Source organism: Zalophus californianus, chromosome 8, assembly GCF_009762305.2.
Source record: "Zalophus californianus isolate mZalCal1 chromosome 8, mZalCal1.pri.v2, whole genome shotgun sequence".
Taxonomy (NCBI): domain Eukaryota; kingdom Metazoa; phylum Chordata; class Mammalia; order Carnivora; family Otariidae; genus Zalophus; species Zalophus californianus.
The window spans coordinates 10,207,744-10,226,531 of record NC_045602.1 but is presented as its reverse complement, the minus strand read 5'-3'; the positions used below and the strand labels follow the sequence as shown (position 1 = coordinate 10,226,531).

General features: G+C 40.3%; 1 non-coding gene across 1 annotated transcript; it reads left to right on the top strand.

Annotated features, from left to right (window-relative positions):
* The first annotated feature begins 1,674 nt into the window (after positions 1 to 1,674).
* LOC113938792 lies at positions 1,675 to 1,779 on the top strand. The gene has a single exon (XR_003524999.1). It is a non-coding gene; the product is annotated as a U6 spliceosomal RNA (small nuclear RNA).
* Positions 1,780 to 18,788: the final 17,009 nt, after the last annotated feature.

Sequence of the window (18,788 nt, the reverse complement as noted above, 5' to 3'; positions counted from 1 at the left end):
GTGGATGGAGAAATAAGAGGACTTGAGAGAGATTTAGGTTCAGGTAGAATCAAATGAGGCAAATCAAATAGACAGGTCTGATAAAATGTGAAGAGCAAGAAAGAGGATTAAAATCAAGGACATTCCTTGGGAGCTGGTTTGAGAAACTGGATGGAAGGTGACAGCTTTTTCTGAAGGAGGAAACCTAAGAATTAATCAAAATGAACCAAAAGGAGGTAAAAAATGCTCCGTTTGGGGCATGATCAATTTGTGGCACCAGTAAGATAGGTAAATAGATGTATCTAGTAATCAGTAAGATTTATGGATCAGAAATTCAGGAAAATGATCAGAGCTGGAGCTGTAGATTTGAGTATTATTTAAATATGGATGTTAATAGAGGAAGTAAGATGATGATATACAGTGAGAGCTTGCAGAGCAGTGGTTGGTTCTATGCCACGGATGCTCCTCCCTCGAAGACAATTCTTTTTTTGTTTTGTTTTCTTTTTCTGCCTCTCATAACAACAATTAGAAAAGAACTCATGGATTTTATTTAGAGGGCAGAGGTCAACTATGAAAGATATCTCGCTAGACAGGTGTTTAGTAATGTAGGTGAAATATCTATGTGCAATTATCTGCACCTAGGACTTAATAATTTTTTTCATATAAATACAAAATTTATTTTGTAAATTTTTCATATGCATTGTATTTTCCAGAAGTAAAACTGTGTGTATTAGAGATTATTTTATGAAGTTTTCTTTGCCTATTTACTAAGAGCTATTCACTATTTTGGAATATAACATAGCAATATAAAATAGCTATACTGGTTATGACATTTATGTTGTATTACAAGGTAATACAATGTATTATATCCATATCTATTTGAAATTTTAGTTTTTGTAAGCACACATATGAGGTAGATTTGAAACTTAGAAACATTAAAAGTTGTTTCATATTATCACCCACATAATTTGTGCATAGCAGAATGATAAGAAAATGGGAAATTATGACATTGATTTCTTTTATATCTGAACTTCCGATTGTATTTAACTTGAATATGATTCAATTTGAATATGTGTTGCACCCATGACTTCTCTACAGTCTTCTGCACTATTGTTTCTTTTTACACGCTGTTCCTTAGGATGCTGTCTATTGAAGGATATTGTCTCCATGTCACTTTGAGCACTGGAAACTGAATTTTGAGATAAGCAATATATTTTCTATGATATTTTATCACATCCTCCCATGCCATCACAAACATAGAGAATTATGTCAGTACTATCATATTTTCTCATTTTATCTTATTAGACTACCTGTAATTCATATTGGTATGTTACTTCTACGGAGATTAAGGATATTTCCCTTTTTATTCATACCATTCACAAATCGGTTTGGTTTGTATTTATCTTAACATTGTTAATCTTGTGTCCAACCACACATCTGATTTTCCAGTTCCTATGCTTTTTGGTCATGCTGTCTTCTCATCATCTGAATTATATTAAATTCAAACATTTGCATAGTTGCCACACAGAGTCTAATATCTTCACTTTTTCATGTGCATCACTACTTTTTTTCAAAATCTTAACTGGTCAAACTATAGTCGTGTTTCAATGAGCACTTATACAAACACAAAGTTCTTTTCTTTTCACCTAGGCGTTAAGGAACAAAATTCATTTTCACTGATGTAGATATTTTGTAGCGCTTACTTCGACAGCATGTGTAGTAAAATTGGAATGATACAGAGTAGATTACTGTGGCCCCTGGGCAAGGATGACACACACATCCGTGATGTAGATATTTTGTAGAAGTTGTCATGCTTACATGTTTGAACCTTCACTTTCCTGGGAGTATTGTTATTGTCTGAACAAATGATTAATGCCAACCCTAAAATAGAAATATTTTAGTAGAAATATTATCGCAGTGGAATCAACTTTTATTGGTCACTGTTCAAAGAGATAATTGTATTCTGCTGGATCAAACTGCATTTTCTAAATGCCCTTTCCTGTAAAAGCTCAGTAGCTCTTTTTGGCGCTCTGGGTCTTTCTACGCTGTGATTTCAGAGGGCTCCCCCTGGTGGAAGGGCTATTCCTTTCTTCAGGGTCAGAGAAACAAGATCACATGAAGGAGGACAGCTACATATGAGATGGCACAGATGACAGATTACCACCTAACATTATATTATTTATGCAGGTGTTTTCGGTTTACATCTGTGACCTTCACTTCATAGAACGTATGCATCATGTACACAACATTTTGCAGTGATTTTGAGGAGTCCTGTGACCTCAGGTTATCAAGCCCAATATTTCCTCAAGCTCTGACACTTTATAACTCTATGACTCAAGGTTATTGTCATGCTCTTCTTCCCACTGATCCTCAGAGCAGTGAGACAGAATATTCATATGAACCAATTTGGAAATTTGTCAAAATTCAAACAGACCATTACTGGCAGAGCCTAAAATTGCACAAAGCTTTTTTTATTTTCTACCCCCCACTCACTCTAAAAAATTCAATTCTTTCCACTATGAAGTGCTCCCACAAGCACTGAACCCATGTGTAATGATTAACATGTCTGAGCAAAACCCAGATGTATCATTTTTTCTCATGTATTCTTTTTATTACTTTTTTAAAAAGATTTTATTTACTTATTTGACAGAGAGACAGCGAGAGAGCGAACACAAGCAGGGGGAGTGGGAGAGGGAGAAGCAGGCTTCCCGCCGAGCTGGGAGCCCGATGCGGGGCTCGATCCCAGGACCCCGGGATCATGACCTGAGCCGAAGGCAGACGCTTAGTGACTGAGCCACCCAGGTGCCCCTCTTTTTATTACTTTTGATTACATGCAAAATATGTGAACACTTCATGAATTATCTATTGCTCAACAAATCACTCCCCAGTTAGTGGCTTAAAACAATACTTAATTATTTTGTCATCGGTTCTGCTGTCAGGGAGCTGGGCAGGGCTTAGCTGGGGACCTCTGTTCTGGGGCCTCTCACCAAGCTGCAGTCAAGGTCCACAGCCGTTGCCGGATTCAGCGGGAGCAGGATCGGTTTCCAGCTGACTCCGTGGTTGTTGGCAGGACTCAGTTCCTCTAGGGCTGCGGGCTTGAGGGCCTCAGTTCCATGCTGGCTGTTGAACCAGAGCTGCCTCACTTCCTGGCCAGGTGGCCCTCTGCACCAGAGTCATCACTTGCCGGGGCCAGGGAAGGAAGTCATGAGCTTGTATAACCTGGCCATGGTGTGTCACCTCATCCCTGGGCCGTACTCTCTTCATACACAGCCAGCCATTGCATTCAGCACAGTGTGAGGGGGAGGTGATTACACAAGAGTGTGAACAGCAGGAGCTGGGGATCAATGGGAGCCATGTCGGAGTCTGCCCACCACAAATATACTCGTATTACATGGATTTTTGTAACTCAAATCTCATAAATTCTCTCAAGAGCACCTTGATTGATAAATGCACGTGGTTTGGGGGAGGAATGGTTTACTTATTAATTCAAATACATATACTTTGTTGGCAAACCCCGTGCTAGATGCTCAGAATATGGGAGTGAATACCTGATCCTTGCCTCAAGGGGCTCAACTTCTGTCTATGGCAGGAGACAGACACATGAGCAAAGTTGTGAACAGGGCTGTAAGGAGGGTGAGTCGTGAGAGGCAGGACCTTTCCATGACAATATACCCCCTTTGTATGATTTCTCAAAGTTTGTGGCCTGATGTTAGGTGAGTAAGAACATTATTTTACTCTTAAAATTTGTTTTATTCAGTTAACCATCCATGGTCACTCCTTACTCCCTCATGGTGAAATGGGGGCTAATAAAGATGATTATAAAACTATGGTACAAGTCTGAACAGTTGGCACAAAGAAAGGAGTGGTCACATCCACGCTGGAGAGCAGTCAGGAAAGCTCTTCATGGGGAGATGGAGTTAGACTTGAGTCTTAAAAGGCCATATCCCAGTCAGATGGCTCGGTGTATATGGTTGGTGGTGCCATTTAGCAAGGCATGGAATACATGAAAAGAAGCAGGTTTAGATGCAGTATGAAGGATGATCTAAGAATCACATTAGTCAGGGTTCAGATGAAGAAAATAAAATCCATGCTCTCTAGTTAAAGAAAAAAAAAGCAGTATTTAATATAGGTTCTAGCACAGTTCCTAAAAGAGGCTGGCCCTGAGCTGAGGCATCATGGGTCCACTTCCTACATGAGAAAAAGATGTCCTTGATCCTGCCTCTCTGGAAATGGCACGCATCACTGAATGCAGTGTTTGCTCTGGTCTCACATCTATAACTGTGGTTGTAAGAACGTCTGGAAAATGCAGTCAGTCGATTCTCTAGCCCTGATCAAAGGGCATGGGAATGGTGAAGGCCATCAGTCACATGGTAACATTGAACATTTTCTTTGAAGTGCCTGTGGGATACCCTTCTGGAGAAGCCCAACAAACTTTGGATAGACAGGGCTGAAGTTCAGGGGCAACCTACACGCAAGAGATCTGGTGGTAGCTGAAACTCCAAAAACATGTATCACCCGAAAAGAATGTGAGAACCAACAAAGGCTCCTAACAACTCTCCGTAGTGCTGTATATTCATTTTTAGAAGGAGCCAAGAACATTAGAAACCCTAAGTTGCCAAGAACCAATTAAAGCATCAATTTCACCTTTTGCCTGATATTTGAATTTGTTGGCTCCCTCGCTAAATTAATGAGCAATGACACTGAGCTTAATATCTTTCAAAACTACCCACCCCATCGTCAAACGATGTGTTGTCTCTGATGCTATGTTAGATTCATCCAAAATTATTCTCCCCAAAACCTCCACCCATTCACTTTTTTTTTCAATACCGGGAAGCCTACCAGAATATGTTTGTGCCCCATTTCCTTCAAATATCTATCAAAATTTGTAGGGAATTGATAATATTGTCAGCCTCCTCCTTGGATCGATCGCAAGCTATAAGCTACTTTGAATGCTAGCCAACATTTCTGTTAAGAGACCGTGAAAATCCTAGAGGGTTCCTGGTATTCTCTGGGTCCCCAGGGCTTTGAAGAGATTCCTGAAGTTTGATCACCACCACCCTCACCCCCAGCCTCATGACCCCCTGCACCCACCGGGGCATCTCAGTGACTCCCCACCTCCTTCTGAGTCGGCTGGCCGGGTGCCACCTCTGCTCACCCTGGGGGTTCAGCCATGTAGCAGGTGGGTCTGTACCTTCCCTCCATCACTCTTCTTGCCACACTTCCTCATCTCAATTTTCTCATCTGAAGTGTTTCCTTCCCTGGACAATAGCAGCGGACTCAGAGAAAATCTGATGCCCATAAGTGACTAACCCCAGGGCCATATAAACACAAAGAAATCGATCTAAGGATTCCGTGTTTAATTCCGTTGAATTTTAAAATAGGACTTCGCGGAGACCAGGCACACCTAGGTGCCTGGTGCGGACAGCAAGAAAAGGCAGCTGAGGTCGGGAAAAGAGAACTGACACTAGATGACATTTGATTCAAAGGGATTGGTTTGCTAAGGTGATTATGTAGCGGAGTAAAGCGACCATTTTTTGTTTGTTTTATTTAAGTTCAAGTTGGTTAATTTCAGGGAAGCTAACAGTTTCTAATCTGTTATGTAATATAGGTACTGTGCTAGATCTTTCGTTTACTGGTTTTATTTAACACCTACTAGTAAGGTAACTGGTGTTCTCTCTTTATCCTAGACAAGAAAATGAAAGCTCAGAGACGTTGGGTAACATGTCCCTGTATTAATTTCTTCATCCTTTAACAGTGTTCTCTTTACCATACTGCCACCGAGAAGCACGGCAGGGTGCAAAATGAAGATCCTTGTTGGTCTGTCCTACCGCTCAGTGGATTAATTTGACCAGATTTAGGTTCCAACGAGAATTCTTAGGATGCTCTCACTTTGTATTTTGTTTTGCTTTATTTCCCCCCGAAAATCGTTTTCCCTTGTCATTGCATCGATAAATCCCCATCCAGAACATCTCTCTCGGGTAGCATCCCACCTGGCAGATTTTGGTTCCCAGCTTATCTTCCTCCCTATTCGCTCACGTGGCTTTGGGGCTTCGGTGTCAGGCAGGAGCCTAGGAGAGGGTGTGATTGTTTTCGTCAACTTCTGAGATTAACCACATCCTTCATGCCTAGAGCGGGGAGAAGCTTGGGATGTATTAAGTGCCATGTAATAAACCTGTTAAGACACTCAGGATATTGTTTAGGGAATTTGAATTGCAATCTCACTGCTATTGGCTGCTTGTTAATTGGCTTAAAGAATATTATTATTTCAAGAGATCTGGAGTCCAGAAGCCTTGACCCATTTCCTGTTGGTTTTACAGATTCATTTTACAGATGAAATAATTGAGACACTACATGATGGAATAATGAAGTGTCTTTTCCAAAGTCATAGAGAAAATTAGTAAAGTAAAAGAAAATGGGCCATAACTCAGAATTATGAAGTCTTATATCCACTCTCCTCCCCTTCCCCCCCCCCCCCACAGATGCCAACTAAACCCTTTTCTTCCTCTCTGAGAGATAACATCCTTCATGGAGATACATTACCCACAGGTCAACATCAGATCAAATGGCCAGAATCTGGTTGGTGCTGGCCATTAAGTGGTGACCTTGGTGCTCTCTCTTAGAGACGAGAATTGCTAGGGGGAGGTTGTAGCATGTACTCATTTTCCTATATCACATACTTCCATCATCTTATTTCTCCGGACCAAATGGGACATTAGACCACTTGGAAAATTTTTACAAATGCATATTGTATCCATGTGTGCAGTAGGAGCCCTGTTTCAAATATGTATATACATTGGCAACCTCTCTTTTTCCTTTCAGGAAGTTGGAAACAGATGTTTCAGCTAAACTAATAACTGGGCTTCTGTATTTGTGTTTGGAATTCAAAGAACTTCTATCCAGTGGGTTAAAGTCAAATTCATATAGTTTGCCTGATGAAGTTGAAAGAATAACATGTTTGATAAATACAGGAATTGTTTTTGTCATTGGAAGATATTCTTGATTTACTTAAAAAGGTGTGTGAAAAACTGTGTGTGAACAGGGGCCTGAATTTCACTTTGTCCAATGACTCTAACAAATAACTCCTGCTCTATATCATGAGAACTAATTGACATATCATCTCATACTGCTTACTAATGCTTTACATGTAGCCTATGCCTTATCTGCATAGACAGATGCCAGTCTTCTTAGGCACCAATAAACCATGGTTTAGTCTTTATTTTTTTTCATAATTTATTCTCCAGGAACTATCAGAGTAAAGAATTCTTTTTAGTGTAAACGTGCACTAAATAGCTAGCTAGCTAGCTAGCTAGAACTAATTGTCTATCTCATTCTAGGGTCTCAGAAAATAAAAATAAATAAGAATTGCTCCTGCCTTCAAGGAGCTCATATTTTCATGGAAGACACATCCATGGATTCAACCAACTGCATACAATATATAAATGCTCACAGTGCCACCTGGTGTGCACAGAGCTTCCTGTTCTCTTCCTCCACTTCAGTGAGGAGGGCGTGAATGGCCCAGTTTGACAGATGAAGAGATGCAGGATTACAAGTGTGCAGAACCCACCCCGAGTCCCACAGCAAGTAAGCTACAGAGTGCATGGGACTTCAGGCCCTCTGATCTCTTGTCTAGTGCTTGCCAACCCTCTTCATCGGCCTTTGAAGTGTGAGTCATGTGCTAGAGGTGGGGGCACGGTAGAGGGGAGGGACCTCTAGCTGAGGAACCTGCTCTACCTTTATATTCTTACCTTCCCATCAGTGGGAGAGGTAGATCTGTGCAGAATCTGTGCTATTATCCAACATCTACACACCAATGAGGACAACAACTCACTCCCTTCCTGGGGCCTCAACTCAGCCTTCCTGCTTATTAGGGGTGTGTGTGTGTGTGTGTGTGTGTGTGTGTGTGTGTGTGTGTGTGTACCCTTCTGTTTGTTTTTTTTAACAAGTTTGCCTGTAGCATGTTTTCATCTCATAAAATCTTGCTGAAAGCCATTAAACTTACCATTCATTTTTCACCTGACAATTTTATTGGCCGCCATGTTTAATCTAGCATAGGCACTTGTTCATGTTCCCGTGTCTTGACCCAGCCTCTGACTGATCTCAAATAAACTAATTAAATTAGCTTGGCAATCACTGTTTGTAAAGTGTGCTGACACCTTGCTCTTGATACTGGAAGTGGTTATTTGTTTCAGTTGTCCAAATTTAAGCTTAGGCTTCTTTGTCTTTAAACTATAAAGAAGGCCCTTCATGTCTTCATTCATTTATACAAACATCTATTGACCACCTCTGTTTATATCAGACTTCACATTAGAGATTAGAGATGGCGTTATCATTGGGACCCCATTCCTTCCCAGGGAGAGGCAGAATTAGTATAATACAGAGTGATGAATGTTGTTAGAGAGGTGCACAGACTCTACTCCCAGGGCACAGAGAAGGTAGAAAGAAAATATGCCTGGAAAACCAGATTTCACAGAGGAGATGGTATCTGAGCTAACCTTTTGGAGAATAACAGGTGAATCAGATGACTGGTGCAGAGGGTGACTTCTCAAGGTCAAGGAGAGCAGAATGTGCAAAGGCACGGAAGCCAGAAAGTGCTGGGTGTGTTAAGGAGCCTGAAAGTGTGGTACTGCCAATGTGAAGGGCCTATAGGGCAAAGCAGAATGAGAAGGGCCTGGAGGCAGAGTTAAGGGGTAGATAAAAGAGTTCGGCAGCCTGAGCAGATGGACCTTTATCCTAAAAACCAGAAGATCTTAAACTTGGGTCCATGTGCTGATGTTAGATGACCATAAGGCAACTAAAATGTCACTTATTTTCTCTCTATATGCAGTCTGGGGGGAAGAGACAGTACTGTGGTGAGCTTTTCAAAGACATTCTTGACCCAACATATTTTGAAACCACTTCTTTAGGCAACAATGTACCATTGTGGATCATTAAGGTGAAGGGGAAATGATCAAGTCAGTGCTTTAGAAATTCTTAACATGCACTGGAGCCATTTGCTCCCATGTAATTAATATGCATAAATGCACTTGTTGTTTTCATGATGTGCAGAAAAATACTCTTTGTGATAAGCTACAGGAACATAAAGATTTTTGACCAGATATGCAGACTCCTTAAATTTTGGCAACTTCTCTGTTCTTCAGATATGGGTAATCTGGGAAGGATTGAAAAGGTATTATTTGGAAACAAAGTACTCTATTTGAAAAGACTTGCAACTCTTGCCTATGGGAAGCATGGCCTTTGGGGAAAGGTTGGTCATGTGTGCTTTAGGTCTGTGGGCCATGGCCCTGAATGGAACATTGAATGGCTGACGCATCCACTGGCATTAACCTCTGAATTTCCATATTCATAGCTTCCACAGGATTTTTAAACAAATGCTAATACTTTTATCAAGGACAAAAACGTGAAGCCTGGAGGCCCCCCTGGGAACTTGAGCAGGGGATTTAAACAGGATTTGAACATTGAACTTCTCCTAAATCCACACTGCATGAATTTGCAAATTCTCCAGTGTTAGGGAAACTGTGATTATGTGTTAGCAATAATTACAGTGTTCATCAAGAAATAAACACTATTTTTTTTCCTGCTGAATGAAGCAAAATATCCAATGGAGTTCCTGGTACGTGAACTTGGTTCAGAGAGAAGGCAGTGGTTGTGCGGTTTTCCAAGGACACATTTCGTATAAAGAAGGAGGAGTGAGAGGGTACAGTGATGCAATCTCCGGAACAGAAAGAACCTCTTCAGAGCCCTAATCGGTATCTACCGTAGTTAGGCACATAGTTAGGCATGGAGGTCTAGGAGTTTATTAGTGGGTGTTCCAAGTTAAATGGCAGGTAGATAAATGGACAAGCTGGAATAAGAACAGCGATGGACAAAGGAACTCAATCAGGGCTTATAAAGTGCAAGTGCTTTTCTAAGTATGATCCCATGTAAACCTCACAACAACCCTGTAAGACTATTATTATATTTAGCATCTTTATAAAGATTTTTTTTTAAAGACATAATCTTGGTAAATGGCTGGCTTAAATGAATGAGTGATGAAACTGGTAGTCTGTGTATTAGTTATGCCGGCTATTATAACACAAATCCCCAAATTTCAATGACATCACAGTTAATTTTCCCTCCTGAACAGTCCAAAATGGGTGTTTCTGGTGGCCAGAGAATCCTCATTTTCTTAATTCTGAGATTTAGCCCTTTCTTGCTTGTGGCTGATCCATCCCTCATGTCTGTGGAGGCCCCTGGTTCTAACCAGGGAAGGGGGAGATGGAGAAAGCTTACCCATCTTGCAGTATTCCAGTGCTTAAAACTAGTCACATAGTGTCAGGTGGAGGCAAGATAGGTTCAAAATGTAGTTCCAGGCTGAGTGTCAACTTCCCAGATACAACTGTATATATGGAAAGGTAGCTCAAATTTTTGATAGACAACTAGCTGTCTCTGTCAGAGATTCCATCCGAGGTCTATTTATAGTGTCAGTGGTTCTCAACCCTGTCAGATCCAAATGTCCCTGTTTTATAACAAATAGTTGAATGCTCTCTCTACCATCTGGAAATAAATTCATAAATTACATAACCCACCTACACACAAATTTTCAAAAAGCAAATAGAATTCTTTCATGTAACCAAGTGGAGAAATAAAAGAAACCTATAATAAGATAGTAGATATTTCAAGATGTAAATACTGAGAAACAACTACCCTAAGAGGCAATGTATTGATTACTTGTGTATATTATGTAGAAAGACTGCATGTGTGATAGCTACATACTTCTGTGTTTTGTATTAGACATTAAAATTTTATTAGCAGAGATTTTGGGTTATGTGGTTTTCAGTATAGTAAACAAGTCTTAGTAAACTTCCAAAGAAAAGAATTTACAATCTCCCCCCCTCAATATATACAAGAAATGCATTATATATTGCCTATTAACATCATGAAAAATTACCTTGCATTTATATGTAAAATTATAAGTAGTTTTTTGCTTGTTTGTTTGTTTTTACCTACATGAATACCCCAAATCCAGTCATTGGTCAGGACCATCCTTCACATTAAAGAACATCTGGCTATCCTGTTTGGTCCACTAAATTCAAGGAAAGTTTCCTCAGTTATTATGACAACAGAAGCATCCCCCAAAATTTACAAAATGCCCCTTGGGACCGATAACTCCTCTTTATCAAAAACCACTCCAATAAGTCATAGTGCCTCCTTGAATTTAAATTTTTATATAAACTCTTTAAATTTTGAATATAGTTCTAGAATTACAGAAAAATCATAAAGAGTGTACAGAAAGTTTCCATATACTCACATCCAGTTCCCTCGGTTATTAACATCTTATATCCATGTGGTATATTTGTCATAATTATGAACAAACATTGCTATTTTATTATAAACTCAAGTCCAACTTTCTTCAGTTTTCCTTTGTTTTTACCTATTTTTTTTTTCTTTCCTAAGATCCCATCCAAGATATCACAGGGCATTTAGTTGTCATGTCTGCTTAGGTTCCTCTTGGCTATGACAGTTTCTCAGACTTTCCTTATTTTTGATAATCTTGACAGTTTTGAGGCGTGCTAGTCAGGTATTTTGTAAAACATTCTTCAGCTGGGACTTGTCTGATTTTTTTCCCATTATCAGACTGGGGTGATGAGATTTAGAGAGGAAGACGACAGAGATCAAGTGCCATTTTCATTACATCATGTCAAGGACACATTCTGTCAACATGACTCATCATTGTCCATGTTGACCTTGATCATCCAGTTGAATTAGTGTTGTCAGGTTTCTCCACTTAAAAGTGATCTCCCTCTTTTTCTGTTCTGTATTCTGCAAGGATGTCACTATGTGCAGTCCATACTTAGGAGCAGAGAGGTGTGTTCTACCTCCCTGAGGGAAAGAGTATGGACATAAATTATGTCCAAGAGATTTGTCTCTTCTTCATGATTTTAATTTATTCAATCACTTATTTATATTTATTTACATGGGTATACATCCATGAGTATGTACTGATATAAATAAATTTTACAATTAAGACTAATTAAAATATAAATAATAAAGTAAATATAAGTAAGAAGTTAATAACAAATTCATTTAAAATCAGGAGGAGAGACAGTTTGGTTTATGGAATACTACTTTATTTTGGTTCTCAAATTGTTCCAGCTTTGGCATTGGTGCTTACAGTTGGGTTTTATGGCTCTTTGACACACCCTCAACTACCACCACCACCTTCTTCTTCTTCTCCTCCTCTTCCTCCTTCACCTCCTCCTTCTTCCTCATCATAGCACTTCCTTACTTGCTAACACCACGGGATGTTCTAGGCTCATTCAGTGCTAGCATATATGTACAGTGGCATCAGAGTTGTTTATCTGTACCTTCATGGGAAACAGTTTTATCCACTAGAACACAGTGCTTTTACATAGTTCCCTGTGCTTTCAGCCTTACAGACACCACTCATCTCCAAAGTGCCAGGGCCACACATTTCCCCAACCCCTTCAGTGAGGTTATTTCATTCATTTGTAATATAGTTACATTACTTTACCAAAGTTAATATTCCATCCCTGGATCCCTCATTCTGCTCAGTATTTTTTTTTTTAATTTGTTTACATGAAAGTCCACTCTTTGTGCTACAAATTTCAATAGCTTTTGACAAATGCATCTTATCTACCATTAGCATATCATGCAGCAGAGTTTTGCCCCCCTGAGAAATTTTCCTGTGCTTCACCTTTCAACTTGGAAACCACTGGTCTTTTCACTGTCCCTAGAGTTCTCCTTTTCCAGACTGTCAAATAAATGGAATTATACACTCTGTGGCTTTTCAGATTGGTTTCTTTACTTAGCAGTATGCATTTAAGACTCCTTTATATCTTTGTGTGGCTGGATAGTTTATTCCTTTTTACAACTGACTAGTATTCTGTGTATGGATGAACCACTACTTATTTATACACTTTCCTACTGAGGGACATGCTGGTTGTTTCTAGTTTTTGATGATTATTGACAAAGCTGCTATAAACATTCATGTGCAGGCTTTTGTGTCAATGTAAGTTTTTAAATCAGTTGGGTAAATACCTAGGAGTGCAATTGTTTTTTTTCTGTATGGTAGAATCATGGTTAGCTCCCAGAAGCCTATGACAGACCATCTTCCAAAGTAACTGTGTCATTTTGCATCCCCACTAACCATGAATGAGTTATGCAATCATGATTATGTCTTATGGTTTGTGTTTCTCAACTGAGGCATGGGTAGCACTGGAGTGGGAATTCTTTGTTTTTCAAGACTGTCTTGCACATTACAGGAGGGTTAGCATTTGTGGACTCCTGGTGCTAAATGCAGGTAATATATGTCCTCAATCAGTGGTACAGCCAAAAAGCACCCTCACACAACTCTAACATCCTCAGGCAAAGGGGAAGTGTAACATCCCATGCTAAAAACTATTGATCTCTCTGAAAAGCTTATATGAAACTTAAAAGCTGATGTTATAATAAAATCATAAAGGTTGCCAAATTATCCCACCAATTAAAAAAAAAAGTGTGCAAAATATCTTTTAAAAGCTAGAGAGAAAGATACCAACATGTCAAGGATAATCAGCTCTAAATGTTGGAACTATGAGCAATCTTTACCCTTATTTACCTCCTTTTTAGGTCTTGATGTAACTAGTATGCAGTACTCTTCTAAGATAAAAATATGCAAACATTGTTCAAAAATCATGATATGATTAATAAGTAAGTTTATTATATTGAGTGAATGGTAAGTAGCTTTTTCTATGACAGATAGGTTATTTCTTAATTATACTTCCATTCTTTCCTGAACCCAGGCCAATGTGCTTCTCACACACTCCCTTTGATTGAAAATAGTGACAAGACAAAAATGAAAGACAAGGAAAATGATAGAAAACAACCAGAAGGTTGTTTTTTCCTCCCCCATGTTCCGTGTGTGCGTGTTTCCAAATGGATTCTGCAAGGATAACAGACCATCTCAACTGCACCTTTCCTTCACCAAGTGTTTTGGAGTCTCCAATTGCAATTTACAGTGTCAGCGTTTTCTATTTAAGATATAGATGTTTTTTCACATTGTATTTCAGAGAAAGAGGGAGAAAAAGAGCAAAGCTAACAATATAATGCATGTTGAGAGGAGAAGGCTCTTTAAAACTGTTTTAACGTCTTATAAGACAGGCAATTTTAGCATAAAACATTTTGCCTGGCAACCGTTACCAGTGGATTCTAAGTGTTAAGGGAGATTACATAGAATATCATATCTTGGCTATTTTCCACTCACTGATGAAAACTAGTGGGACACATTTACAAGAGCAAAATGATGTCTATAGGTACTGCTAAGAACATTTTCAGCTGAGTTTGGAAAAAGAATGGACTTTTGTGCCAGGCAGATCTAGGTTATAAATACTCCTCTACTGCTTTCTAGCTCCATGACCTGACAAGAGACTCAATCTCTCCGGGCCTCAATTTCCTTATCTTCAAATGAGGATTGTGACTGGGTTATTGAGAAAATTAAATACATAAGGTCCCCAGCACCCTTGTAGCCATTAGCTTTGTCTTCTTAATATATTTCCGGGACCTGGAATTGAGAGAGGAAATTAATTTCACTCAGCATCAGATCAATGTTCGTTGCTGCTTTGGAAATTGGCTTTTTAGGAACTGAATCTTTTCTTACTCTACAGGAGAAAATGAATTTTATTCCATGCACTTTACATGTATATCTGTTATCTATTGCTCTATAACTAATCACCCTGAATCTTCATGGCTAACAACAATTATTTCTGATGATTCTGTGGGTCAGCTGGATGGTTCTTGCGTCCTTGCCTGGCCTTTGTCTTGTGTGTGCACTGAGGCAGAGGTTCAGCTGGGGCAGAAATATTCAAAATGGCCTCATTTACAGGTCTGGCAGCTCATGTTGGTGGTTCGCCGAGCACCCTGTACTCTTTATTTGGCTTCTCATCCTCCAGTAGACTAGACTGAGCTTGTTTATGTGATGGCAGAGATGTTCCAAGATGCAAGTACAGAAGCTATAACATCACTTTTGGCCCATTCTATTACCAAAAAAAAAAGGCATGGGGTAGCTCAGATTCCAGGGGTGGGGAAAGAGGTGCCATCTCTTTATAAATGGAGCTGCAAATACTGTGGCCACATTTTTTTTCAATCTACCACAACATGTTCCTGGACTTTTAATAATTATCACAAATGCTTTGCGACACAGACAGTATGATTCACATCAATGAAATATTAGGTAACGCATTTCGAAAGAAGTGATGCATGGTAGTTAAATGTGAAATTTCTGGACTCAAACTGCCTTGGTTAGAATTCAAGCTCCCTCCATTCCCACTCAAAGTAAATTGTGTGACCTTGGGAGAGTCACTTGATATATTAATTTCCTATTGCTGTTCTAACAAATTACCAAGAACTTAGTGGCTCAAACAACACAAATTACTTCTCTGATAGTCTTGGTGGTCAGAAGTCCAAAATCAGCATGAGTGGGCTAAATTCAAAGTGTCAGCACCTTCGGGAGGATCGGGGGCGATCTTCCCCTTTGCCTTTTCTAGCTGCTGGAAGCTGCCCGCACTCCTTAGGCCACGGTCCTACCCCACTCAGCCCTGTACCCCCATCTGGAATACATCCAACCCCGGTCCTCCTGCTCCCCTCCTGAAGGATCCTTGTGATTAGATATGACCCACCTGGCTAATCTAAAACAACCTCTCCATCTCAAGACACTTAATTTAATCACATCGAAAAAGTCCCTTTTGCCAGGCAAGGAAACATATTTGCAGGTTCCAAGGATCAGGATGTGGACATCTTTGTTTCACGGGGGTGGGGGAGTGGGGAGGTGGGGAGGTGTGTTATTCATACCACAACCCTTGGGCAAGTTGAATTCTGTGCCTCAGTTTTCTTACCTGTTAATGGGGGTAATGTAGCTACCTCACAGCTTTGTTCTGAAGATCCTATGTGTTAAATATGTATGGTATTTACCATAGTGCCTGGCACCAAGTGAGCCCCTTGTAAGTAGTAGCTATTATGATTCGCACTACTATTACTGTTTCCCTGAGCTTACTCAATGGGGAGCCAACACCCAACCTCAGTGTCCTGGCTGCCCATGGATTCTGAACGAATCGCTCATTTTGATACTAAGTCACCGATTCATTTGGGCACAGCGAACACACTGACTACCCAGAAACAGTGTCTGGTAGCAAGCTGGTAGAAATAGTTCAAATGTAGAAAAGGGGGTCAAAATGAACTTTAAAAAACCATATACTACGAAAAGAAAAAAGTTTTATACTCAATAAAATATTTTGTGAGGGCTTCCTAGGTGCCACTGTGCTGATATGCTGAGTACTTTCTTACTTGTCCTGTAATGTTCTCAAAGTCCTTCATTAGTGGTGACTTCCTCATCAGGGTACACATTGTTTTCATCTTCCAAATGAGAAAACGAAAACTCAGAGTGGTTGGGGATACTGAGGTCCCGAAGCAGTTTAAGTCAGTCCCATTATGAAAATCCTGTTCTCGTCCAATCCAGCTGGGCTGTAATAAAAGGAATTTTTATTAAATGACTATAAGTGCATATTGCAGTTTGCATTTGCATCTGAGACATTGCTCGGCTTTCCTTCCCTCGACTTTCCCAAATAAATAAAATAGAGGAGGAGAAATCTAAGATATGAATCTTTTAGGCACAAAGTCTTCCTGGCACAGATGGGAGGCAGCCTGAAAAGGCATTCCTATAAAAGCTCACAAAATACTTAGGCAAATCTTAAAGTTAAACAAGGCACTTAGTCCAAGCCACTTAATTGCATCTCAGAAAAGTGAGCAGAAAGAAAGGGTTTATTGATGGGAATGGGGAAAGTAGGGGTGGATGGAAACAGATTTTCCCCAAAGTGGGCCACTCCCAGCCTGGGTGGTCCTCACAAACTCAGATCCTGACTCAGGGCTTGGGCTCCAATGCTGTTGCTTACAGGATCTTTTGGGGTTTGGAGGTGAAAGAAGGGAAATGAAGAGTGAGTCCAGAAGATATTAGGAGACTGGCTGAGAAAGATAAATAGTGGGAACAAGTCATATATTAGTTATTTGTAAAATATTCACAGAAACCAAAGGAGGTGGAAATTCAAGAAAAAGCAGCAGATGACGCACCAAATTAGGCCTTTAATAGTTTAATTTATCTAACGAGGTTGAGAGTTAAGTAGTATCCCCATCTTACAGATAAAAAAGTTGAGTCTAATTAAATTTGCCAACATCACAAAGCTGCTATGTGGCAGAACTAGGAATAGAATCTAGGTCTCATTACTCTAAATCCAATATAGTTCCAAAAATATCGAATATAGGTGCTTGCCTCCCAAATGTTCACCCAAATGTTTTTCTTACTATTGCAACATCTGGAGGTGTTGTAGCAATCAGGGTGTCTGCAGAAAACAGGCTCAAAGGCGCAAGCAAAGGCTGTTTAATGAAAGGTTTATGTATAGAGATGTGAACAGCATTCAGAGAACTAATAAGGCATGAGCACAGTCTTCACCCTCACTGGGAGCAGATACGGTCTCTAGCCCTGGAAGGACAAGCGGAGGAAGCTAAGTTACAGAACCCAAGATGGCTGGAGCCATGGGGGAGGGGCTGCCCGGCAAGAGCTGTGTGTTGGTAGAGATTACTTTCCAGCCATCAGCCTGATGGGGACAGGAGACGTGAGGATAAACCCTCAGACCTCTCATCTATATGCTGCCAGGTTCTCTGGTTCCTGCAGCCAACCTAGAGTTAGAAGTCAAAGGAACTGAAGGTGCAGAATGTAAGTCAGTGTCCTGGGGCACAGTGAGAAAAGAGACCATATCTAGAAGAATCAACAGAGAGCATCCAGTTCATGTGCTTCTCATTGGAACTTTCAGCTCCCCAATCTAGGAGGATAAGTCAAGTTCCATTTTGTCCACTTTCTGACAGTCTTTTTTTTTTTTTTAAACCTATGAGCCCATCGATGATTGATAAGCTAGGTCTGAATCAATTGCCAAACAAGTTTTCTGGGAAAAGCTGGAGAAGTTTTCTGGGAAGTGTGGTGATAGCTGTTTTGAGGAACTGGAAAACTATATGGCCGATTTTGCCGTGTAGAAGGTAACAGGGTTGAGGAGAGAGCAGAAAATGTCCTGACTGTGTCCAGAGGATCCCACTGAGGGATGGCAAACCTAAGGTTCTGCTCTTTCCAAACAGCACTTGACAACAGGGTAACCATGCATTAGGCACTAGATGGAAAAGGCTGGAAGGTAAACAGTAGAGATGGGATCAAGGAGGAAAACTGGGTGAAGAATAGTAAGTGGGAAATTAATGCATCGGGTGGTTTATACAGTAAGTTCTAGGAACTCAGGGCACAACAGCTGGTATATTACCGTTCCTGGACATTTCAGAAAGTAAGTGTGGGTCCCCCAGGTCACACTTCAATGCTCAGATTACATTTGGCCTTCTAAAAGTGATCTTCTTTGATGAGACAAGTTGCACATTCCACAGCATCTGACATGGGTCTCAGCCACAATGTTCATTTCTTTTCCTAGTACTGTTAGCATATGACAGCATTCACTTCATCCCATCCTCTTGAGATCCTACCTGAGTGGTCTTTCTGCTTTGCAAACCCGGGACCAACTCTTCGAAACTCTTCAGGACACCTCAATTTCTCTAGGGCACAGCCCGAGTTCTTAGCAGGGAATTTAAGGCGCACTTAGAATCTGGTTACCTCTAGTTTCCCCCAGACTTACCATGTTAGCCCGTCTTGTATTTTGAAACTCTAGTGCCCTCTGTTTGGGAAAGCCCTTTAATATAAGGCTCTCCTTCCGGCTCTAATTCTCTCACAGTTCTACAATGGTCACAGTATG